This window comes from Macaca mulatta, chromosome 4 (assembly GCF_049350105.2).
Source record: "Macaca mulatta isolate MMU2019108-1 chromosome 4, T2T-MMU8v2.0, whole genome shotgun sequence".
Taxonomy (NCBI): Eukaryota; Metazoa; Chordata; class Mammalia; order Primates; family Cercopithecidae; genus Macaca; species Macaca mulatta.
The window spans coordinates 151441054-151467795 of NC_133409.1; the positions used below are offsets into that span (position 1 = coordinate 151441054).

The 26742-nt window shown below is 44.3% G+C and overlaps 1 protein-coding gene, 1 non-coding gene and 1 pseudogene across 2 annotated transcripts in view; 2 read left to right on the forward strand and 1 right to left on the reverse strand.

The window, feature by feature from the left end:
* The window catches only part of LOC106995452 (saoe class I histocompatibility antigen, A alpha chain-like), a 145356-nt gene that overhangs the window by 110723 nt on the left and 7891 nt on the right, over positions 1-26742 (forward strand).
* On the reverse strand, positions 21014-21116 carry LOC114677789 (U6 spliceosomal RNA). The gene has a single exon (XR_003729235.2). It is a non-coding gene; the product is annotated as a U6 spliceosomal RNA (small nuclear RNA).
* LOC704784 (dihydrofolate reductase pseudogene) lies at positions 22225-22790 on the forward strand (annotated as a pseudogene).

Below are 26742 nucleotides of genomic sequence, written 5' to 3' on the forward strand. Positions count from 1 at the left end.
AAGTTCTTCAGTTCAGTAAAGGGCTTCTATGTGAAACCTACAACTCACATCATATTTTATGATGAAAATCGATTACTCTCTACCTAAGATCAAGAAAACGGCAAAGATATTGTCCTGGAGGTCCTGGCCAGAGCATTAAGCCAAGAAAAAGAAATGAAAGACTTATGAATGAAAGAGAAGTAAAATGTCCTAGTTTGCAGGTGACAATATTATGCAAGTGGAAAATATAAAGGCAAATAAATCTCCTAGAAGTAATAAGTGAATTTATCAAAACTGTAGGGGACAGCTCCTATACAAAACTAAAGTCTCTATAAGTAATGTAAAATCAGAATAACGAAAAACTTAAAAATCCACTTATAAAACATTTACTAAAGTAATACCATGTTCAGACATTAATTTTTTAATAGTGTTTGTGATTTGTACACTAAGATCTACATGGCAGCACCGACAGAAAGTAAAGATGATCGAAATAAACAGAGAAGTAGTGTATTCCAGAACTGGGATCTCCAATGTTATTAATTCTCCAAGATTGAGCTATTAAATTAAGTGCAATTTGAATTAAAACACTGGTGAGCTTTAAAAGAAATGTTTAAAGAAATTGGCAAGCTGAAGCCACCATTTCAACGGAAATAAAAATAACTTTGAATAGCCAAAATAATTTTTAAAATGAAGAAATGTGGAGGATGCATAGTGTGTGATTTCAATATTTACTATAAATTCTAGTAATAAAAAGCAGTGTGATATTGGCATAAAATAGGCATAAATCAATGGAATACAATAAAGCGTACATGAATAGAACCACACAGACCCCGGCTGATCCCAACCCTGACCTAGGGTAGGCGCGCCCTCTTGTGTTCAGACCCCTGTCCTGCTGCCTGGAGCCCAGGGAGACCGAGAGGTCTTGGCTGAGCAGGTGAGGTAGGACGTGGGAGCCACCATCCTTAGCCCTGTGGCCACACGGGGGGCGCCGCCGCGCTGCTCTCAGATTCTCTGAGCAGAAGAGAGGAGTGGGCTGTAAGTCAGGCAGAGATGGCTGACCCGGGGCTGAGCATCAGTGGGGGTGAAGGAGCCTCTGGGCAGCAAGGGACTCCACAACGATGAGAGGAGAATGAAGCTCTGGATCCTTGTGCCGTCCCTGAGGTTTCTGTTTCCTCCCTGCAAACCCTCTCTCCAGCCCTTCATGACAACACTCTGGAAAACCGAAAAGAAGCAGCATTTTCTTCCTCTGCTTCTTTCTTTTCAGTGCTCCCTCTTCATGTAACAACAATAACACGTGCACAGCTGCTTTCCAGGAAGGATGCATGAGACTTGGTCACGTGCTCGTTTCTGGCAGAGGACCTGGGGTCTGGGAATGGAGGAAAATGTCCCCTGTAATACCTTTGGAATGTTTTGAAGAATCTTTTCAAAACATGTTACATGAAAAATCCCTCTCATTGGCAAGGCCCTCTCCAGTGACCGCCCAGTTTACCCAGATGTGGCTGTGCAATGGGGCCAGGTTGAGGCCCTCCACGGCGTCGTTCATCCAGCACGCCCAGGTGTCCACACCTCAGAACCTCTGCACAGCTGCTCCCCTCCCTGGAAGCTCATCTCCAGAGCTCCCTTCCACCCTGATGTTCTCCTCATTCCCACCACAACCCGTCCCTGCACTGCCCACTTCATGTGGCGTCTCTCATCCCCTCTGACCCCACCCTGTTGTGTTTTTGTTCACAACGCTTTTACTAACATTTAAGAATTATTTACTTATGTATTTATTTTCAGAGACCAGGTTGTGCTCTGTCACCTAGGCTGGAGTGCAGTAGTGCAGTCTTGACTCACCGTAGCCTCAAACTCTTGGGCTCAAGTGATCCTCACACCTCAGCCTCCCAAGTAGCTGGGGACTACAGGCGTGTGCCACCACACTCAGCTATTTTGTATTTCTTTTTGGTACACATGGAGTCTTGCTATGTTTCCCAGGCTGGTCTCAAACTCCTGGCCTCAAGGGATCCTCCCACTTCAGCCTCCCAAAGTCCTGGAATTACAGGCATGAGTCACTGTGCACAGCTACAGATATATTTGTTTTAATTGCTTATAGTCTCTCTCTCCTCTGGAATACAAGCTTCATGAGGACAAGAACAGTGATTTCGATTGTTCACAGCTGTAGTTCCCTTACCTTGAATAGTGCCTGAATGTTACTTTAAATATACTAGTTGAGTGAATGAATGAATGAGTGAATGCACACATAGACTCACACACCAACACACACAGACACAAAGGTGCCGTCACACAGATTGACATATGTTCTTAGATACTCTCCGCACAATCACATAATCACACACAAAATACACACAACTGGCACACACTGACACATTCTCACACACATGCTCTTGAATGCTCTTAAAGCTTAATAATCTTTTCTTTCTTTATTTTTAATTTTTTTTGAGACACGATCTCGCTCTGTCACTGAGGCAGTGGCATGATCATAGCTCGCTATAACCTTGAACTCCCAGGCTTGAGCAATTCTCCACCTCAGCTTCCCCAGTAGCTAGAACCACAGGTATACCCACCACCAGATTCAATTAATTGTTTAGTATTTTGTAGAGACGGGGTCTTCCTATGTTTCCCAGGCTGCTCTTGAACTCCTGGCCTAAAGTGATCCTCCCACCTCAGCCTCTCAAAGCTGTGCGATTACGGGCATGAGCCACCTCATCTGGTCTCGAAACTTAATATCCTATCCACATAATGTGGTGAACATTTCTCATGTGATTATGTATTATTTGCTTTAATTTTTTCTCCAAATATTACACAAAATTGCAAAGAGTCCTAAAGTTTGAAAGAATACAATGGTCACCATAGATCTAATTATTTCCTTTGTGTATGTAATAAATTATATTTCTATAATTTTTACTAAAACATTTGACAATCACTTAACAACATCATGACCCTCATTCCTAAATACTTCAGTATGCATCTCTTAAAAAATAACATTTTTCCAACAATAATATTATTACACTGAAGAGAGTTGCTAGAATTTCCTCATATTATGAAATTTCCAAGTAATGTCAAATTGTCTTAACAATTTCCCAAACATCTTTCTTGTGGAGGTGAGCAGAGCTCAGGAGCTCCAACCCTCTCTGAGGTTTCTGTTTTCCCTGCAACTTCTCTCTCCAGCGCCTTGACAGCAACATTTGGGGAAACTGAAAAGTAGAAACATTTTCTTCTACTCTCCATTGCTCAGGTTTCTTAAAACTCTCATTTACTCAGTTATCTTTTATTTGGAAACAACACCTCCATGTCCACATAGTATTCTAAGATGTAAACACGCATATTGGCATTATCAAATCTGAGCACAGCTCCCCTGGGCCTCCGTCTCCTCAGTAGGAAAGAAGAGGGCCCCTGTGCTGGGGTCACACGTGGGACCCAGAAGTGACACAACCTGCAGAAGGTGCCAGGGTAGACCTGAGACCTGGAATGAGATCACTTCCCTTCCTCACGTTCAAGGGTCAATCCTCTAGGAATCCCCCTGTCTCAGGTACTCCATTCTGTCATCAGGGGGTCAAGAAAGGTCCAGACAGCACTAAGATCCAACCACTCCACCATCCTCACCTCCATGGACAAAGCCCAGGTGAGAGCCACCCCTGCTCCTCCTCCCTCATCTCCCACAGCCTCAGCACCATCGTCTGCCTCGAGTCCACCAGGACTGAGCTCCTCATGCCCTTTCCCTGTTTGTGTCAGTCACACTGGGTCCCCCAAACACCCTGCACTTGCATCCTCAAAAGGCTCTGCACACTCCTCTTCTGTCCCCCTCATCCTCCCACCCCAAATCCAGAAATCTTTCCACTGCACCCCCTGGAATTCTCAGCCCTTGATCAGGAAATCCTCCACATCCTCTCTCAGGATGTTCCTGATCTCACAGCTCCAGCAGGAACCTGAGTTTCTCAAAGGACACAGACCCTTCAGAAGTCCTCCCACATGGGGACTTTCCCCAGGGACTTGTACCTTTGGACTCATTTCTCATTGTGGTTTTGAGACCTTTCTGCCTCCCTCCTCCCAAACCTCCCTAAACTGTCATCAGATTAGGGCCCCACTCCCTTCGTTGTAGCCATTCCCTGTGGGCCCCAGGCCATTCCTCTCAATCCTGACTTGTAGCTCCTGGTTCCCTGGAGCTGTGAGATCAGGAACATCCTGAGAGAGGATGTTCAGCAGTGCTGTCTCTTCAGCAGTGCTGTCTCCTTGATCTTGATGACTTCAACATATGCAGATATGGGGGACTGGGTAATGGTCCCCAAAAAAGTCCAGTCTCAATCTTTAGAACCTGTGAACAGGCTGCAATACATGGCAAAAGGGATATTACTCATGTAATGAAGATTGAGGACCTTAAAATAGGGGATTAGGGATGAGCTCACCCACTGCCTAGCTGACCAAGAGGATGCCATCTGGTTTGATGGAGGACACAGAAAGTGCATAGCACAAGGTGCAGCCGAGCAAGTGTAGATCTGCCCAGTGCTAACCTGAGAAGATGCCCTGGTTAGGGGAAGCCCTGGCGCGTGTGATGATAGAAGCCTCTGCACAATAATGACAGGGTGAGAGGGAAACCTACAAAGACAGTGGAGTTGGCTGAATACTACTCGGCTGTGTTGGTGTCCTATAAAAGGAGAATGAGAATCTGAGGATTGTTAACAGCAGCCAGTGGCTATGTGTGAGAGCCTCTGCAGTGTCTCATGGACAGTCCTTCATCTCCTCTAGAGAAAGGGCAGATAGCATGGAATAGCAGCTGAAGACATCATTGTGAGGGTCACAGCACTCCAGAGATGTCTGACACTCAGCCAAGGCACGCCTGTTGTGGGAAATCAGGGCCCTGCTGGGGAAACCTGAGATCCTGCAAACTGGAACAGAGTTATCTGATGGGTGCCCTCCAGGACCCTCTGGCATGCAGGGGAGGCTTGCCTTTCTCTGGTAATAGTTCCCGCTTCCTATACTGGAAGATGCTGCAAAAGCCTCCCCACTGTGATGCTGTGGGAATCCCTCTCAGGAGCTTTGCAGGAACCAGTTGGCATGTTCTTCTAGGAGCCCACGGAGCACCTCCGGGATTGGAATGTGAAGGTGTTTGATCAAAGTATCAGAATGTCAGGCTGGATGAATAAAAATCCTTTGGCTTGAGGGCAGTTTCTCAAGACATGGGTTTATCAGGGACTCCAGGGCATGAGGCACACTCACTGCTGGGTGGCTCTATGTAGACGGGAAAAAGTAATGCCCAACTCTCAACAAGTTAGCCATAACTCAGTTGCCCTGGAACATGCAGAGGATGAAATAAGAAGCCTGAGGAAAGTGGAGTGTGGATGGAGCCATTATGTGAGGCCAGAGACCCATCAGGGTCATGTCCCACCAGAAAACCCAGAGGGCACACCTTGTACCAGAGCCCTCATGAACGTGCTGGTGAGAGAGACCTGCATCACTAAGAAGTGTCGGGGTTCCGTCCTCTGTAGGATGGGGATGATGATAGGAAACGTGGTCCCAGAGTTGGGCTAGTTACTATCTGTTTGAGGATGTGGCCCTGAAATTATAGAGATCAAGTGGTGGCAGTGACCTGCAAAAGTCAGAGGGCACAGTTACCATGACAACTCCAACAGAGCAGCCAAGGTTGTGCTTGACCTGCAGGGAGTGTGGGGAAGGTTAATAGAGGGCAGTGTCTGAACAGAAGGGCAGCCAGCAAGGGCGCTGATTGATATCTATGGAAAGAAAGCAAGAGTTGAGGAGCAGGAGGCCGAGGGTGGTTGACACAATACAAAATCATGTTCCATTCTCAATGCCCAGACCTCAGCCAACTTTCAGATTCAGATCCCAGTGATAGAGGAGGAGCCCATATCTGTAGGAGGAAGACCCTGGAACAGCATGGAAGTGTATGCTGGCTCAATTCCCTGAGCTCTTCTGCAAAGGAACCTACAGCCATTTACTCAGGAGACTGTACACTGGGCAAGGGAAATAGGCAGGATTTGGGGGAGGATTGACATTGGGTGTGAGCTGACATTGATGCCCAGATTCCCACAGCACCATCATGTCCCATTACAGAGGGGCTTCCAGAGGCCGGGACACATTATAGCTCGTAATGCCATAGTCCCAGCCCTGTTTATTTCCTTATTTCCGGAGTGCATAATTGGTCTTGATGCACTGGCAGCTGGAGTCACCCCCACACTGGGTCCCTCGCCTGTGGAGTAAGGACTCTTATTGGGCTGAAAGCCAAAGGGAAGTCTCTGAAACTGCCCCCTTCTCAACTGAATCAGAAGTGACTTGACATCCCAGGGCAGGTCTTGTGGAGGTTATTGCAGGTATTGTGGGGGTAGCACCACCATTAGAGAGCTGTAGGAAGTGGGGTGGTGTTGGGGTTGCCTGTTATCTCCATGTATTCTGTCCTTGCTGAAGTCTGATGGGGCCTAAAGAATGAACAGGATTACTTCAGACTTGACCTAGTGGCAGTCTTGATTGCAGCTGCCATGCAGGCCGGTTATCACTGCTAGCGGAGGTTAACAAGGCTGCAGGCCAATGGTGTGCAGCCGGGGATTTGCTGAGTGCTTTCCTTTCCAATTAGAAAGTGGGTATGGAGTTATTCACATTCATAGCACAATTATTTACAGTTTCCCTGAGAGCTATTAGAACTCTCCTGCCATCTATAACAGAGTCTTCAGAGATTCCGAACATTCTACAGAATATTCAACCTGTTCATTTCACTGGCAACATCATAGATTGGGATGGTTGAGAAAGAAGGTGGAAAGTATGCTGGAGGCCTTGGTAAAACACATGCTCCCCAGAAAGAGGAGGACAAATCTTACAGAACTTCAGGAGTGGCCACTGCAGTGAAATTTTATGGGTGTGGTGGCTAGGGGCATGCAGGGAAATTTCTTCCAAGTGAAAACAAAACAAAATAGAAAAAAAAAAAAAAAAAAAAAAAAAAAAACCTGTTGCATCTTTCATCTTCACTGAAAAAAAAAAAAAAAAGAGAGAGAGAGAGAGAAGCACAGTGCCTGGTGAATCTCTTCGGGTTCTGACAACACTACATTCCATATCGAGGTATATCATTTTGGCCACATTTTTGGTGACATACGAGGATGCCACTTCAAGTAGGGCCCACACAGGAAAGGACCCTGCAGCAGATCCAGGCTGTGGTGCAGGCAGTCACCATCCCTCAGTCCCGCTGGTGCTGGAGGTGGCAGGGGTGGGGAAAGATGCGGGATGGAGCTGAACCAAGCATCGGGGGAAAATCACAGTGGAGGACCTTGGATTCTGGAGTAAGATCATGTCATCCACAGCAGAGACATATGCCTCCTTCTAGAAACACATTAGTGTTACTGGCCCTGATCAGATAGAATTCTTGACCATGGGACACCAAGAACCATGTGATTCCAACTGCTTATATGAATTGGCTTCTGTGTGATCTACAGAGTCATAGATTGGATGGGCCCAACAGTGTCCATCATGAGATGGAAATGGTCCATGTGGATTGACCCTGAACCCCAAGTTAACACCCCATCCATGCAGAAAATACCTGCCCATGAGGTGTCAGTGAGCAACCAAGCGGACAAATGCAAGTTAGCCAGCCTTCACTGTGGGTCGCTCAGACCTGGCAGGATGGGTGCGTGCATGCAGGAACCACACTAGCTCCCTTCACTTGCCCATCCTGCCAGGTCATTCGACTGCCTTGGCAGGTGCAAGTCAGTGCTGCTGGACCCATAGGTAGCCTCATATTTAGAGGCTACAATGGGCCCAGCACAGCACTGACTCCCACCAACCAAGGCTGATCCAGCTGCTGCTGCCTCTGAATATGCAGCTTGTCAGGATTAGAGGGCCATGATAGGCCCTGATGAGCCCTGCTAGGGCGCTATTTCTTTAGGTGACCAAATAGCCACTAAGTGACACATTGACCACACTGAGCCTCATCATGGAAGGGCCAGGGGTTCATCCTCACAGGGATAGACACTTCCTCCATGGGTAGGCTTGTTTTCCCCTATTTTCAGACTCTCCGCCAGCACCACTATCCAGGAGCTGCTGACATTCCTGATCCACAGGTTTGGAATTACTGTCAGCACAGTGTCTTCCTGGGGGACCCACCTCGCAGGGAAATGGAAGTAGGTGCAGCATGGGCCACGACCAGGGGATCTGCTGATTCTATCACCATCTGCACCACGCAAGGGCTGCAGGCCACACAGAACCATGGACAGGCCTTCAACAGGCACAACTCAGAACCAGCCTGGAGGAAACACTGAGGAATGGGTGCCATCTTTCAGGACACAGTGCATTGATTGAATCAGAGACATCACTACGGTGCTGTTTTCTCAGTAGGAAGGAACTTGGTTTCAAAAACCAAGGGATGGAAGAGGGCGTGGCTCCATGTCCCATCCCTTATATTCACCTACTATGGAACTCGCACTTCTCATCTCCCAAATCTGGGCTTTGTAGTATGGGAGGTCCTGGTTTTCCACAGGGAGGCACTCGGACAAGGGGACAAACAAGAGCCCATTGAGCTACACATTGCAGTTGCTTCCAGGGAAGTCTGGACAATACGGGCCCAGAGACGAGCAGAGGAGAAGAGCACCCCTCTCCTCTCCAGGCAGAGGTGCTGGACCCTGATCCCCAGGACGAGGCAGGGCTGCTGTTACACAATATGGGGCAGGAGGAGTTTGTGTGGAATCCACAGATTCACTTGGGGGCCTCCTTGTTCCCCTTGTTCCATTGCAAATGTGAACAGAATCGTCCAACAACCCAGTCTGAGAGAGTTTGATTTCCAAAGGCCCAGACCCCTCAGGAGGAAGGTTTGAGCCACTCTCCCAGGTAATTTCCCAAGGCCTCGCTCTTGTGCTCTGACATCCTCAGCGGCATTGGTGCAGAGGCCCTGCTTCTCATAGGCTGTCCCAGTCACTGACAGGTAACAGCATGGACACTAAGGCAGGCCATTCCTGGGCAACAAGGGACTCCTCTACTGGCCATCTATGGCCAGAGGACTCCTCCATGGCCTTGCTCAATTCTCCTTAGATTGCCTGTGGTCTAGGATTCATCCAACAAACCTTCTCTCCTTCTGTCCAGCACTGGAGTCAGCCTTGCATCTGGGCCTGCCACTTTTCTCAGGGTTCTCTGGCTCCCTCCCCATATTCTATGAAAGGTGTGTCCCCCAATGAACTTTGTGAGAGGCCTGACCCAGAAGCACTCAAGGAAATCTCTCTCAGATTCCTGACCACTGGAAACTGTGGGAGATGATAACTATTGGTTGTTTTTGGCTGTCGAACTTTATGTTATTTGTTATATAGCAATAGACAACTGATAGAGCTTCAAAAGAGAGAAAGAATTACTACACTTTAATTTTAATTTACTCTAAATTAACTAAGAGATATTCACTGTTATTTGGTTTTAAGATTTCAGTACTTCCATGTATCAATAGGATGTATTTTTATCACATTCACAGCAATCTATTTATTTGAACTTCAGTTTCCTACTGTGACCCAATTAGACACAAAAGGAAGATCTTGGCTATGGGAGGATGATTCAGTGATGGCCTCCAAATAACCACCCCTGGTTATTCACCTTCCCCCAGTTACTCAATCAACACTACTGTAGGTGCTACTGTGAAGCGTTCTGCAGATATAAGGAAGGTCCCAAATCAGTTGACTCTAAGGCCATGATTATCCTGGCTTGGACTGTCCTAATCAGGTGAGGTCTTAAAACAACTTGTTTCTTCCTCAGCAAAGAGATTCACAGAGTGAGCGAGATTCCATGTGAGGGGCTTCCTCCACTGCGAGCTTTGAAAGTGAAGGGACCATGTGGCAAAGGATGCTGGTGGGTTCCACGAACTGAGAGCAGCTCCACCCCACCTCCACCCAACAGCTGCCAAGCAACCAGGACTACAATCCTACAACTGCCGGAAACTGAATTCTGCCACCAAGCTCCATGTAAACTTGAAGGACGACCCCAACCTCAAGATGAGGACACAGCTTTGTGAAATCCTGAACTGAGAATCGTTCACGCCAGGTCTGGATTTCTCATTAAGGAAATGTAGAGAAATAAATGGGTGCCGTGTAAAGTCACCGAGTTAGTGGTCATATGTTATGCAGTAACAGAAAATTAATACATAGGCTCAACAGATAAGCATATAACTTTTTCTCTATTGGAATAAATTAATGAATTGAAAGGTACATTTCTTGCGTAAAATAAAATCTTTCCTAATTTTTTTGGTATTCTTCATTTTATAATTTTTATGCAATGCGATTACATTTTAATACAATCGTATTCATGAATTCACCAAAGACCAAACCTAACTTTGTGTCTATTCTATACCAAGTGTGTCTTTATATACTGTGCAGTTGGTTCAGTTCCCACATCTGCTTTCCTCATGCTTCCTGCCCTGGGTCTGCAGTCACAGTTTTGGAAACTTCTCTGGGGTCCAAGACTAGGGGGTTCCTCTAGGACCTCATGGCCCTGTCTCTTCCCTGGCCCCGCACAGGATGATTTCTTCGCAGGGGTAGAGAAGGAGGTGCTCAGGCTGTGTTAAGTATGGGAGACAGGTGTGCAGGAGCTCACCTATGCCATAACTCCTCCTCTCCCACATCTTCTCAGGCTCTGACTAGGTCCTGTTTTCGTTCTACCCCAGGCCACCCTGACAGTGCCCAGGGCTGTGATGTGTCTCTCACAGCTTGTAAAGGTGATGTCCTGGAGGGCCTCATGTGGAAGGGGGATGGGGTAGAGTGGACAAGACTGGATTATGGTGATTCTTTGGGACATGTTGAGTGTGTAGTGGGGAGTTCAGAGCATTACCCTTTATAGCCACTGACCTGAATTTGTCCATGACTGTTGTTTTCTATAGCATGAGATAGCTGTCTTGTGAGGGACTGAGATGCAGGATTTCTTCACGCTTCCCCTTTGTGACTTCAAGAGCCTCTGGCTTCTCTTTCTGCAAAGGCATCTGAATGTGTCTGCGTTCCTGTTAGCCTAATGTGAGGAGGTGGGGAGACCAACCCACCCCCGTGTCTACCATGATCCCCTTCCCCATGCTGAATTAGCTGACTTTACAAAAAGAAAATGACCATCAATAATGTGAATGGGCCTCATCCAATCAGTAGAAGACTCTGGAAGCCAGAAACTGAGGTTTCCCAGAGAAGAAGAAATTCTGCCTCAGGATTAGAACATCTTCTTTCTGCGTTTTCAGTCTGCTAGCTTATCCTGCAGATTTTCAGACTTGCCTCCCTAATAATCACATGAATAAATAGCATCATATGAATACAAATACACACACACACACACACACACACACACACACACACACACACCCTATTGGTTCTGCTTCTCTGAAGAATCCAGACTGATAGAGACTGTGGTATGAAGAGTGGTTCTAGAGGAAGAGAATCCTTTTAAAAATTTTAGAGCTAACCATAAAAAATACTTTATTAAAATGTTGAAATGTATATAAGCATAATTATAATTAGCAAATTAAGAATTAAATTGGTGAATAAGAAAAGAATTGTTTTCTTTTCCTTATACAGGACAAGCAACAGTAATTTGGATCTTCCTCACTTTCAGCCACCATTTGCCCTAGGTGTCCTTCACTTAAGTTTCTGGCTTGTGTTTTTGGAGTGAAAAGTCACATGGACACTAAGAAGCAACTCTAATAACGTGAATCAGGTATCAAAAACGCCTTATGGCGTGTTAACACATGATGATGGTTCATATATATTCCAACATCTCACAACAGGCAAGCATTATTTCCAGAGGGAATTTAAGTCGCTTTTGTAGCTGCTAGTGAATGTTGTACAAACGAACACTGAAGATGTAAGGCATTGCTCTGCTCTGGAGCGGTGCTTCTGTGGCTCCAGCGAACTGTGCAAAGGCTTTCTTTAATTATATATATATTTATTTTATATACGCAAATATTATACATATTCACACCCCGTGAAACTGAAAGTTGAAAAAAGAAAAAATACAAATATATCTTCTGTGGTACTTCAATTACTTCACTCCACTGATCATCTTCTTGGGCGTAGAACTGAAACTATCACTCAATAATGTGTTTATACACCTTGCTGTGATTCAAATGGTTATGAACACACAACCATTTGTTCCATTTTCTGTTGCCACTAGAACATGGTTATTTGTCCCTGATCTAACAACTCCTTCTCCAGCTCCACTCTCTGGCCACTGAAATGAACAGTCCAGGTGGTCTTTTGAGTCACTAGGTGGTTTGACAGGACAAGGTTGATTTGAGCTAATACTTCTGACATGTCCGTTTTGATTTGTAACAGAAGCTTTTTCTGGATTCATCACCTGCAAGGTGAGCTGGAAAACTGCAACCATCACCCACACTTGAAAATGCGGGAGATAGCCAGTATTTCTCTTCATGGCCAAACACTTGTCTCCAGTTTTTACTATTGTCCTGCTTTTTGAAACCAACACAGCGGTAGTAGCTGAAAAGAGAGAGGACACTGAAGAAGAACTTTGTAGGCACAAAGAAAAGGAAAAGTATGTGGAGCTTTGCTGTGTATCTGTCAGTTCATTCTACTCCACTAGAACACGGTGTTCTCAGGATTGATGTCCTGCAAGCCCCCAGCTGAGGGCAGCGAGCACCCTGAGAGTGGCCTGGACTCCCCTCTCGGAGTGTAATGGCACAGCCACAGCATCTGCATGTGAAGCTGTCCTGCACTTCTGGAACCGTCTCTCTTGGTCATGGTGGCTACTGTGACATTGTCCTTTCTTCCGTTTTCCTTTCTTCCTCTGTCTTGTTGCTGGGGATAACTTTGCCCCTGCTGGCATCATGTCCTGAAGAGCTGAGGATGACACAACCTGGCTGACATGCTCCCTGGTCGGCCTTGGGTCACTGTCTAAGTGCTGCCCGTGGCAGGAGGTTCTGGGAATGAGTGGCAGTGCCTCATGGAGCTGTCCCTGTGAGAGTGGCCCGCAGGTGTTTGTACCTGTGGCATTTTCACAACTCTTTCCAAGCAGTCTTGTGGGAGGAGACCACGTCTGGGTCCTCACCTGTGTCCCCCATCTCTCATCTGGATGGCTATGGGGCCGACATTGTCAGAAATGAGAAACGCTGCCCCTTCACAAGGCACTAGCTAGTTTTTCTCTTCTGGAAGGCGGCAGCACAATGCCCAGGCTGAGATGGACACAGGAGTCAGTATCCTAAGGTAAAACATGTGATTCTAATAGAAATACCTGAGCTTGTCAATGCGAATGAACAGGACCTTCCACCCTCCACCCTCTGGCAACTGTGTATTTCTCCTTGAGATGTGACAAAGAAAGAAAGAAAGAAAGAAAGAAAGAAAGAAAGAAAGAAAGAAAGAAAGAAAGAAAGAAAGAAAGAAAGAAAGAAAGAAAGAAAGAAAGAAAGAAAGAAAAGAAAGAGAAAGAAAGAAGGGAGGGAGGGAGGGAGGGAGGGAGGGAGAAAAAGCAGGAGAAGGTGTGGTGGCTGGGGTGTGGGGAGCTAGGACCCTGGCCCTGTGCAGGTGAGTTGCCAGGTGCTTCTGGGGAGGCCACCACCATCCTGGGCTCTGGCTGGTTGGGACACCACAGAGCCAGCCTTCCTGACAATGTCGTCTGTCCCAGTGGCTCACCAGAAGTCACAGCGCCCAGATTAGTTTTGTGTTGATAGAAAATTTTAAAGTGTTATGTAACATAATTTTACGGTTTTTGAGGAGGCAAATAACTCTCTCTGGCTCAGCCGCTACTCATGACAATCTCTCTAATGTGCTGGAAGACGGTCAGATCTATGGGGTTCCACCCTTAGTGAAGACCTGCACTTCCCTGCTGGGTCTATTTTCTGGTGTCTTTGCCTGTTGGTTGCCCCTGTGACTGGTGACCTCATGCCCTCTGGTGGACGCCATGCTCTCTTGCTCATTGAGGGTTGGAAAACTGGAAAATTACGCTCGATGAGGATAGGCGGTAACATTGGTTCTGTGTGGCACTGTGGTCACCCGCACTTGAAGGGGAAGCCGTGTTTAAGAAAGTACAAAACGTGGCCCCATCCTTTGGCTGCCAAGTGGCTGCCAGGCGGCCTAGCGGCAATGTGAGCCCGAGTGGACGACACTGTGATGCAGGACAGCGTGGATTCAAGGGCCCCTTCCCAGCTCAGGGATTGACTGCAGGGCTGGTGGTAACCAGGGCTGAGAGGAACCTGGAGACATGCTGGGACGGGGCCAGGTGAGAGCCTGGAGAGAGCCTCCACCTGTCCTCACAGGGCCTGGGGAGACATACTGAGGAGGGGCCACCTGCCCCTCCACTGTGCCTCACCATTGTCCCCCAGCCACACTGGCATCCCTGGTGTCCACCAGGCACTTTTCACGTGTCTCTTCCTTAACCTTCAGAACCTCTCTGTGACATCCGTGTTGGATTTGCATTTCCGGAGTTGAGGGAAGACTCTGAGCCTGGGAGACTCCATAGGGAGGGGTCCACACTCTATGACTGATGCCACAGTTGAGTCACAGCAGCTTGGACTTCGGACCCCAGAGTGTTCTGAGCTCTGAGTTACTCTGGGCTGGCGGTGCCCTGTGCCAGCTGCACTGAGGCAGCCGTGTGCCTGCTGGTCCTACAGGATTCGCCACCTGAAACCGAAGCAGATCAGGATTTCCCAAATTGTCTCTAGCCCTGATGGGTGACATCTCCACTGTTTTAATAAGGCAATAATAGCAGCTACCACTTCTGTGGTGGGTGCTGCCATGTGTCAGCATCTTTCTGGGTACTTGGCATATGTGAACACACACATTTACAATGGAAGCTCATGAAGCACAGAGAGGTTAAGTGACTTGGTCAAGGTCACACAGCAGTAAGTAGTGGAGCTGGAATTTGAGCTGAGACAGTCTGCCCAAGGGCTCAGGCCCTCAGTGCTGGCATCATGTCACATACAGTGAGATGAGTGAAGGTGGGAAGAAGGTGAGGTGTGTTGATTACATGGCGTACACTTGGTCTTTGTAGTAAGCTGGAGCCTGTAGCCACCAAAGGTGGATTTGTGCATGAACCGAGGACAGGTTTCTAATGTGCCAGATGAGGTGAGTAGGAGATTATGCACCTGTGTCTTCAGCCTTGTCCTCCCCGTCTTTGTCATCTCCTGAGGATGGAGCATCTGTCATGTGCACACTGAGTGGCACCACTCCTGCTGGGTGAGTCGCTGCAGCTGCAGGCCCCCAGGGTCGTCGTGAGAGGCAGTCAGCACCTGCAGCTGCTGGGGCTCCACCAGGATGCATTTTGAGGACACCAGCTCTGCACCATCCTTGACCCAGACAGTGGGCCCCATGGGACCACCTCCAGGCAGGGAGCAACTCAGCCCTGCGGTGTCCCTGATGCCAAAGAACAACTGCTCCTGCTGGTTTCAAGACCTCAGCGGGAGGCTGCAGCAGGCCTTGAGTGAGGGAGGATCGGTTTCCAGAGCCTGGGGTCCTGCCAGACAACACTCAAACCAGGGGCTGGTAAATAATCCCCAAAAGGACCCGGGGCAACATTTTCAACTTTGCCAACCAGTCTCTGTACCAAATACTTAACTCCGCCCTTGCAGCATGAAGCAGCCTTCCATAGACATCCTCCTGGTCTCCCCTAGACAGGCTGCTCCCAGTCCTAGGGGATCTGAAGTAGCGCCTGAATGGCCACAGCCATGAAAAGCAGTAGGGTACAGGCCAGGGTGTCTGTGGCAGGGGCTGGGGCTGCAGTTTGTCAGGCAGCATGCACAGTCATGATGCTCCCCACAGCTTAGCTTGGCACTAGCCGGAGGAGAGTGTTCCTTAGAAGCCTGGGGGCCACTGGAGCCCAACTCAGTGTGTGCAACTCCCGAATGGGCTTGGTGCCCATAAACCTAGCACCAGTGTGGGCTGCTGACCCACCAGGGCATCGTGTACCCCAGCTGAGCCAGCTGTCCTTGACCCACCAGGCCTCAGACCATGACCAGCCCAGCTTGCTGGGGCACAGGGACACTGGAACAGAATTTTAAGAATGAGTTCACTGAATTCAGTGGGGGGATTTCTTGAATTGTTTCTCTAACTTATTTGGATTTAAAGGCACAAATGACTCTATTTCCAGTAGTACAGAGAGTGTGAATACTCAGAATATCACCACTGGATAGACCTAATCAAATACTTATAAGATCTGGGTGACCATGTATTTGACACCTTAGAAGACTTTGTTAAACTAGCAAGTATAAGGTGATTGGCTGATTTTTGCCAGTTGTGCTGGACAAAATGGGGGAAAAAAGATGAACTCAAGGCTGCAAACTTCTAGCTCATAAGCCATGTAAGTCACCTAAAAGTTTCTGTTTCCTTTGAATGAAATCCTAATCTCCTGTAGCTGCAGGGCTGAACTTTCTGAAAAATAACCACAGAGTCTCATTCTGTGGGTGGCTAAATTACAACACAAAGCAAATCCCAGACTCAAAGAATATTTGTTATTTAAGTGAAGTCATTGATTGAGAATAAATGGGATCCTGAATATCCGAATGGGGACATCTGGGCAGATCCTGATGAAACTAAAGACACTGAACTCCTAAATTCCTCTGAAAATTATTTGCCAGTTACATTCAACCACATTTAGCAAAATTAATCCAGTTTTCCCTAACGAAAAAGTACTGGTCTTCTTTGAGGTTGTTGCCCTCAAGACCCTGTGATTCCACTCCACATTTACCCCCAACACCCCTCTGTGATTCCAGATCCGTAAATAGCCTTGAGTCCTAGCATGTCCTGAAAGGTGTGGTGGAATGTGTCAGTAAGATGATTTAGAGAAGCAATGTGACAATGTGATGAAAATAATTAAAAATGTTTAAAAGTCTTTGTCTTAATATTTATCGTTTGAGTAGCCTATGAATCTTCTAAAATTCTAAACATAGAAGAATCTCTCTATATAAAGATGCTTGTCAAAACATTATTTACAACAAGACAAAATGAAAGCAGATGGATCCAAAAGAAGTTGGGTTACATCTTCTTATCTGAAGTGGGGTGTGGCTTGTAAAAGTGTATAAACTTTATGCAAAGTTTATAACATGGAAAACTACTTGTATAATAATACATTCAAAAAGCAACATCCAAGATAACCCATAACATATGAATGCAACTTTGTAAAATGACAGCATATATAAATATATATATACAGAAAATAACAAAATGAAAATGAGCACCACTGCACAAGACAGCTCCAGGGACCACCATTTGCACTTCAGTCTACAGAGGTTCAACAATATAATAGCAGTGATTTTTTAAAGAAAGGCATAAGTGATGTTTCTGTCTGTGCATTTTAAAGTCTGCTGTGATCAAATAGGGTTTCACTTTTCCAATATAAAAACATATATTTTAACATTTAAAATAAAACATTTGAAGTAAAATAACAATGAAATGAGGCCAGACATGGTGGCATGCACCTGTAGTCCCAGCTACTCAGGAGGCTGAGGCAGGAACATTAACAGAGCCCAGAAGTTCAAGAATGTAGGACACTATGATCACAGCTGTGAATAATCACTGCACTCCAGCCTGGGCAACATATCAAGACCTTATCTCTATAATATTAATAATAATAATAATAATGATAAGAATAATAATATTCACAATCTTCTTTCTGCCTCAAGCTAAAGCAACTTTCTCATTTGAACCCAAAGGGCAGAAATGCCTACTGAGTGCTCCACCAGAGAAAAGAAATGAGTTCTTCCTTCACAATCCATGATCCAATTTTTGGTTACAGAGTTCGGCTGAACAATAAAGGCAACACTAAGAACACCATCAGTATATAGATTACTGATTGTCATGTATGTGTTCGTGTATAAATGTATGTGTCTATATATATATAATTACCACTACACCTGAAAGAGGGAGATGGATTCTTCCATTTCATAGATGAAAATGTGAGCCCCTGTGAACTTCGAGGCTTTTTCTGGGTTCACTGAATGTCAGCCTTGAGAACTGGGAGACATTCAGCCTCCTGCAGAGCCCACCTAGGCATCCTAGGCATAAGCCAAACCAGTGGAGACTCCTCAACAGCAGGAAGAGCAACTGAGATCCAGGAATGTCCACACTTGTAGAGGGTCCATGTCCAGTGGAATACAACTGAAGGATGGGTGAAGGGTAGAGTCTAGCTGCTTCCTTCAGCTGGGAGTGGCAGATGTGTGCGTCAGTCAGCTACCCACAAGGTGTATCATATTCCTAGGGCTGTCTTTCATTCCTCTGCTGAGAACTCCATCCTGCACAGACAAAAACTATATATTCACTGGTAAGCAGGATCCCTTTTAGAAATGCAAACATAACTTCCCTAACATTAAAGTCAAACATTCTTTCTCCCAGTGAATCATCTTATTTGGGTAATCTCCTGACTTCCCCTGAAGTTAGCCCCAGAGTTGCATCTGAGCATTTGGATCTAAGACAGAAAGTCATTTTGGGGTTTGGACCTGGCTGATCTTGGACCGTGTTCTGAAAAGGAAGCGTTCTACTTGCAGAAGAGCAAGGGTGAGCTCTGAATAGGAGATGAAATCATGAGGGGAAAAGATATGGGCAGATTCCCAAGCAAACTTGGAATATATTTGCCAGCCTCTTTTCAGTTGTGATAAAATACACATCAACACAAAATTTGCCATTGTAACCATTTAAGTGTACAATGCAGTAACATTTAGTAGATGCACAACGTTATGCAGCCATCATCACTATCAAGTTCCAGAGCATTTTCACCACCCTAGAAGGAAACTCTGTACCTGTTAAGCAGTTACCTTCCACTCTCCGCTGCCACCAGCCACTGGCACCATTACCCAGTTTCTGTCTCTCTAGATTTACTTCTTCTGAATATTTTATTAATGGAATCATACAATATATGGCCTTTTGTGATGGGCTTCTTTCATTTGACATGCTTTCAAGATTCATCCAAGTTGTAGCATGTATCAGTACATTATTCCTTTTATGGTCAAATAATATTCCATTGCAGAATAGATTACATGTTGTTTATCCATTCATCAGTTGATGGGCATTTTCTATTTAATTAAATAGAGAAAAACAAAAGAGGAGTTACAAATTATCACCTCCCAAAAAATACTTGCTTTTCTATTTACCTGTGAAGTTACTTTTAGCTGTGTACTTCTTTGCTTCATATGGCTTCAAGTTGCTATCTAATGTCCTTTTATTTCAGTGTGAAGCATTCCTTTTAGCATTAATTGTAGAATAGGTTTACCAGAGACTAATGCCATCCGTTTTTATTTACCTGTGCATGTCTGAATTTCTCCATTATTTCTGACAGAGTTTTGCCAAATATGCAACTGTCAGTTGAGACACGTTGTTTTTTTTGTTTCTGAACTTTAAATTTGTCATGCCAATGTCTTCTGAACTCCATAGTTTCTGAAGAAGATTTGGTGGTTAATCTTATGGAGGATCCTTGTACTTGATGAGTCCCTTATCTTGTTGTTTTCAAGATACTCTGTTTGTCTTTGACTTTTGACAGTTTCATTATAATGTCTCTCAGTGTGGACATCTTTGAATTGCTGCTACTTTAAATGTTTCAGTGTGTTGGATACCCAGATTCATGTTTTTAATAACATTTCCGAAGTTTGGGGTCATTATTTCTTTAAATACTCTTTCTTCCCTCTTCTTCCTTCTCTCTTTTGGGGACTCCCAAAATGCATATACTTGATGTTGTCTCTCAGATCTCTTCTGTTCATTTTTCTTCACACTTTTTCCCTTCTGCTCCTCAAATGGGCAATTTCAATTGGCCTATGTTTGAGTTTACTGATTCTTCATTCTGCAAACTAAAATCTGCTCTTGAAGCCCTCCAGTGAATTTTCCATTTTACTTCCTGTACCTTTCAGCTCTAGATTTCCATTTGCTTCCTTTTCACAATTATTTATTGATTTCTGCTATTTAGTGAGATGTAGTTCTCCTGATTTTCTTTAGTTATTTGTCCATGGTTTCCTTTAGCTCTTTGACTATGTTTAAGACAGTTGATTCAAAGTCTTTGTCTAGTAAGTCAGTCCATTCTTCTTCAGAAACAATTTCTTTCCATTGTTTTTCCTGTGAATGAGTCATACTTTCATACATGCATAACTCATGTTTTTTGAAGTTGAAAACTAGACATTTTCAATACTATGATGTGGTAACTGTGAAAATTACATTTTCTAAACTATTTTTGTATAGATTGTATTCTTTATTGTATGCGGTCACTGAAGTCTCATAGTTGTAGATGTGTGGCCTTATTTCTGAGTTCTCTATTCTATTCCAGTGGTCTATGCATCTGTTTTTGTACCAGTACCATGCTGTTTTGGTTACCGTAGCCTTGTAGTATAGTTTGAGGTCAAGTAGCAGGATGCCTCCAGCTTTGTTCTTTTTGCTTAAGATCGTCTTGACCATAAAGCTCTTTTTGGTTCCATATGAATTTTTAAATCATTTCTTCTAATTCTGTGAAAAATACCAATGGTAGTTTAATGAGAATAGCATTGAATCTATAAATTATTTTGAGCAATATGACCATTTTCACGATATTGATTCTTTCTATCCATGAGCATGGAGTGTTTTTCCATTTGTTTGTGTCCTCTCTGATTTACTTGAGCAGCAATTTGTAGATCTCCTTGAAGAGATTCTTCAATTCCTTTGTGATCTGTATTCCTAGGCATCTTATTCTGTTTTTAGTAATTGTGAATAGAAGTTTATTCACGATTTGACTCTCTGCTTGTCTATTGTTGTATAGGAATGCTTGTGACTTCTGCACATTGATTTTGTATCCTGAGAGTTTACTGAAGTTGCTTATCAGCTTAAGAAGCTTTTCAGCTGAAACAATGGGGTTTTCTAGATATAGGATCATGTGATTTGTAAGCAAAGACAATTTGACTTCCTCTCTTCCTGTTTGAATATCCTTTCTTTCTCTTACCTGATTGCCCTGACCAGAACTTCCAATACTGTGTTGAGTAGGACTGGTGAGAGACGGCAGCCTTGTCTTGTGCTGGTGTTAAAAGGGAATGTTTTCAGCTTTTGCCCATTCAGTATGATACTAGTTGTGAGTTTGTCATAGATGACTTTTATTATCTTGAGGTATGTTCCTTCAATATCTAGTTTACTGAGAGTTTAAAAATATGGAATGCTTCATGAATTTGCATGTCACCCTTGTGCAGGGGCCATGCTGATCTTCTCTGTATCTTTCCAATTTTAATATATGTGCTGCCAAAGCGAGTAGTGACCACAAGTTCTTAGAAGTGGAGATAAGTGAAGAACTGTGGGTGAGATGGAGTGTTGAATTTCATCTGCAGTAAATTCCGCATCTAACAAAATGTGATTATCTCGGTCTTTTATTCTTTAATTAAGTGATAAAAAGCATTACAGATTTAAAGTTTAAATATTCTTATATCCTGGGGATGAGTAACCTGGGCAGGATATTTAATTTATTTATAGCTCATTGGCGGACACAGTCTAGTATTGTTTTTCTCAGTATTTTTACCTCTACTTGCTTCCAAGTGATTATCCTATCATGCTTTTCTCTTATGTATTCCCTAGCTGACTTTAGAATCAATGTTATTTATACATAAGCAATAATGAGTTTACTGGCTTTCTCTATGTTTCCTCATTCTCTTGAATATTATGTATAAATTCAGTAGCCTTCTTCAAAGTTTTGGTAGAACTTATCTGTAAAACAGTCTGGATATTCCAGAAGGGAAATAAAGTTTTACAACCGTTTTAACTTCTTTACTTGTAATGAGTTCTCCCCATTGACATAATCTTGTTCATAGTCTCAAAATTATTTAAACCTCTACTATATTTTTAGTGGCATTTTTATCTATCATAATGTTATTTTATTCTTAATTGCCATTGCCTGTTTTATTTCTCCATCCAAAAAAAACCAGCTGCTTTTTGTTGGCTGGGCCCTCAGCAGTGGCAGCTGCCAGGTCAGCCTTGGTGAGTGGCGACTCAATTGCTCTGCCCATGCAGTGTCCATCGCAGCCACCACGGCCACTTTGTGCAGGGACTCCATGAGCAAGCCCTGTACGCTTCTTTTGCTTTACAGGAAACTTGACACAGGCTGGTGTCCAGTGAAGAAATCCCAGGTGCATGGAAAGAAGAGGAGGACCTCAGGGCAGTGAGTGATCTGCAAAAGGAAGCACATGGACCACCAGGTGGCGCTGCTGCGCTGCTCCTGCTCCCAGGAAGTGAATGCTCAGAAGGAGCTTTGAGGTGGAGAGATGTCATTGCTCATCCTCCAGGTTCAAAGTAAAAATCTTCAGGCCAATCTTGGCTGCGCGTTCTGGTGTAGCGAGCGGGCTCGGACGTGCTCACCGCTGCTGTCATGGTTCATTTGCTAAACTGCATCGTCGCTGTGCCCCAGAACATGGGCATTGGCAAGAACGGGCACCTGCCCTGGTCGCCACTCAGGAATAAATTTAGGTATTTCCAGAGAATGACACAAACTCTTCACTAGAAGGTAAACAGAATCTGGTGTTATGTGTAGGAAGATCCGGTTCTCCATTCCTGAGAAGAATCGACCTTTAAAGGATAGAATTAATTTAATTCTCAGCAGAGAACTCAAGAGACCTCCACAAGGAGCTCATTCTCTTGCCAGAAGTCTGGATGATATCTTAAAACTTACTGAACAACCAGAATTAGCAAATAAAGTAGAGATGATTTGGATAGTTGGTAGCAGTTTTGTTTATAAGGAAGCCGTGAATCACCCAAACCATCTTAAACTATTTGTGACAAGGATCATGCGGGACTTTGAAAATGACACTTTTTTTTTTTCCAGAAATTGATTTGGAGAAAAATAAACTTCTGCCAGAATACCCAGGTGTTCTCTCTGATGTCCAGGAGGAGAAAGACATTAAGTTCAAATTTGAAGTATATGAGAAGAATGATTAATATGAAGGTGTTTTCTGGTTTATTTTAAGTTGTTCCCCTCCCTCTGGAAAAAAAAAATTATATATTTTTACATGAGAAGAAAAAGACTTGTTGACTTTAGATCTATGAATAATCATTTCTAAGCAACGTGTTTTTATTCCGTACTAATCTTGAATATATCAGATACCATTTATGCAACCTTCTTGCTATAACTAAGTGCCTCTCCAAGACCCCAACTGAGTCCTCGCACCTGCTACAGTGAGCTGCCATTCCACACCCATCGCACATGGCACTCTGGCCAGTCCTTGACATTGTCGGGCTTTTCAAATGTTGGTAGTATTTATTAAAGATGAAGATGCACATACCCTCCAACTGAGCAGTTTCACTAGTAGGAAATACCGAAAGCTTCCTACATGTGTATCTAGAGGTTTGTAGACAAATGTTGCAGCCTTGTTTGTAACAGTGAAAAATTGAAAACAACCTGGAAGTCTAGTGATGGGAAAATGAATATATTTCTGTCTTAGATTGGGGAAGCCAAAGCAGATTCCAAGACTGAAATTTCAGTGAAAACAGTTTATTTTCTAGTTCTTACCAGAAATCATCAATTGAGATATGGAGAAATGGAACTGAGAAGGTAAGAAAAGCAATTTAAAGTCAGTGAGCAGGTTCTCATCGGTAACAAGCTCCATACTGCTGAGATACAGGGAAACGGAGGGGAGAAAGCTGGAGTATTGATCCTCCACTCCTTGGTTGTCAGCTCCCTGTCCTGTGTGTGGGTGGAACGTACTTCAGCTGCTCTATAGCAAGTCCCAGGTGTTTGCAGTAAGAAGCTGCTGGCATGCATGGGAACTGTGAATGGCAAACACTTAAAGCAATTCCATGTTTAAGTATATAACCTCTTCATATCTTTTTTTTTTTTTTGATAGAGTTTCACTCTTATTACCCAGATGGAGTGCAATGGCGCAACCTCAGCTCACTGCAAACTCCTACTTCCCGGGTTCAAGCGATTCTCCTGCCTCAGGCTCCCAAGTAGCTGGGACTACAGGTGCGCACCACGACACCCAGCTAATTTTGTGTTTTTGGTGGAGACGAGGTTTCACCATGTTGGTCAGGCTGGTCTCGAACTCCTGACCTCAAGTGATACGCCCGCCTCGGCCTCCCAAAGTGCTGGGATTACAGGCCTGAGCCACCGCACCTGGCAGATCTTTATTCTTTTTATGTAGTAAAAAGTATAAAGCCACACATGGTTTATTTGAAATATTTTATGATTTAAAAAAAAATAAGGAGCAGGAAAACCAATTCTAAGTTCAAGTGAGGGATCGTGGTAGTTTGAACCAGAAGGTTGCATGTAGTAAGAAAGTGTGATTTAACATATATTTTAAAGTTGGAAGTAGTAGGATATTCTGATGGAGTTTGACTTTGGTTTAGGGCCCACTGAGTTTGAGATGCCTTTGAGAAATGAAGGAAGAAGAGAGAGAATAAAAGAAAAACTGGCCAGGCACAGTGGCTCATGCCTGTAACACATTGGCTCAGCATTTTGGGAGGCAGAGACAGACAGATCCCTTGAGACCAGCTTGGGCAACATGGTGAGGTCCCATCTCTACAAAAACTACAAAAGTTGGCTGGGCGTTGTGGCGCCCACTTGTAGTCCCATCTGCTCAGGGGCTGAGGTGGATGAACTGAGCCCGCGCGGTCACGGCTGCAGGGAGTTGTGATTGCGCCACTGCACTCCAGCCTGGGTGACAGAAGAGACCCTGCCTCGAAAAAGAAGCTGGAAACAATGGAAGCATGTCTTCAGAATTCTAGAAAGAAAGTGATTTTCAACTAATAAATCTATACTCAGCCAAATAATCAAGGGTGAAGGTAAAATAATACATTTTTAGGCAAGCAAAGACTCAAGGGTTACCTCCATGAACCCTTTCTTGGGAAGCTATTGGAGAAAATACTCCCGCAAAATGAGGGAGTAGACAAACCAGAGAATGAAATGGTTCCAGCAAATAGGATCCAACACAGGACATATTCCAGCTATGGAGCTGGCTTAAAAAACAAACAAACAAACAAACAAAAACAGTAGAAATATAATAGGTTAGCTGGGTGGAATGGCTCATGCCTGCAGTCCCAGCTACTCAGGAGGCTAAAAGCAAGAGGGTGGCTTGAGTCCAACATTTCCAGACCAGCCTGGCCACCATAGTGAGATTCCCTTCTCTTAAAAATAATAATAGGTTATTGCCAGATTTGGAGCATTTGGAAAGAAGTTCATTGAAGATAAAGCAAAAGTAAAAAAGCAAGGGGGAAGGGTGTTAGGCAATCATTAATTCTAGGGCAGAAGGAAGTACAGGATAGGTAGTAAGAGCACAGTACTCTGTTCTTCTCAACAATGAGCAATATGTACTTAGTCATAATGATGCAGTGACTGCTTAGGTCCTAACTCTGGTAACTACATTGGGACAATATGGGAGGAAAAGTGAAGATAGTGATGGCGTAAGAGCTAAATCCTCATCTGTCATTCAAGAAATCACTTAAAATGTGTAAAATAATCAAGAAATAACTAAGTAGTTATGTGAGGAGGAAAACAGAAGACATTGCTAAAAGAGTTGAAAGTCATTGCTCTGGAGGATTAGGAGGGATGGGGCAGGGAACGGTTAGGATGCATTATAAACTGAAGAGGCTTTTTAAAATTACATGTATTAATATATGCACCCACTTGAAAAACTGAAAAAATAATAATTTGGAAAAACCCATGAAGGCAACTACCAGAAGGAAAAACTGAGAGAATGAAAAGTGCTTGTCTCTGGAAAGAACAAATGGCAGGACTGTTGCTTTCATTGTAAGACTTTTAGAGCCATTTGATTTTACTTAATCATTTTCATCTATTTCTTTAATAAAACAACTCTATCATAATAAAAAGTTACATTCATTCACAGAAAACAAACAAGCAAAAACCCTTCCTGCCCAGCCCATCTCATTCTCCCTGAATCCTCAGCGCTAATGAGGACTGTCTCCTCCTCACCTCCCTGGACTGGACTTTTTACCACTGGAAAGTGGATGTGATTTCTAGTTTCTGCATGTCCTGGTTTATTGTGCTGCCAGTAAAATAAAATCAAAATACATATTGAATAAATAATAAATAAAATAACCCATAGTGAGCAAAAGTTTACAATGTATTTTTTTGAGTCAAGATCTCATTCTGTGGCCTGGATTGGAGACCAGTGGTGTGATCATAGTTCACTGCAGCCTTGAACCCATAAGCTCAAGGGATCTTCCCATCTCAGTCTTCCCAATACCTGCGAATACAAGCGCCGACCACCAGGCCCAGCTAAGTTTACTTATTTTTATATCTTTTAGAGATGAGCGTGTCACAATGTTGTCCAAGCTGGTCTCCATCTTCTGATCTCAGGCAATTCTCTTGCCTTAGCATCCTGAACTGCTGGGATTACAGGGGTGAGCTGTCATGCCTGGCTTGTAATGTACTGACACCATCAAGGTTTCATTCTCCAAGTGTGGACACAGCAGCAGACGCCCCTTGTCTCTTGGGTCAGGACACTGAGTAGAGTGGAATAGCAGAACAACAAAGTCACTGCAGAAAGTGCCCATGTGGAAGAGGTCCAGCAGGGAGGGCCAACTGACCCAGGCCACCATATTTAGGGATAACTCCTCTTTCTGGGTGGGACTGTTCTGTGATTACTTTTGTATTCACAACAGTTCTGAAATCGTAGGATGATGAGACTCAAGACTGGCTGGGATTTGTTTTCAAAAAACCATCTCCAAGATTTGTTGATCTTTTGAATGGTTTTTAGTGTTGCAATTTCCTTCCGAACTTAACTCATTCTTAACATTTCACAGTCTACTTTCAGTTACTAATGTACTAGTACCCATAAATATAGAAATATTGCAATCATTTATCCTCTGCAAAATGTCCATCTTTTATGGTATAGATATTATATGGAATATATCTATATAGGTTGTAAGTCCC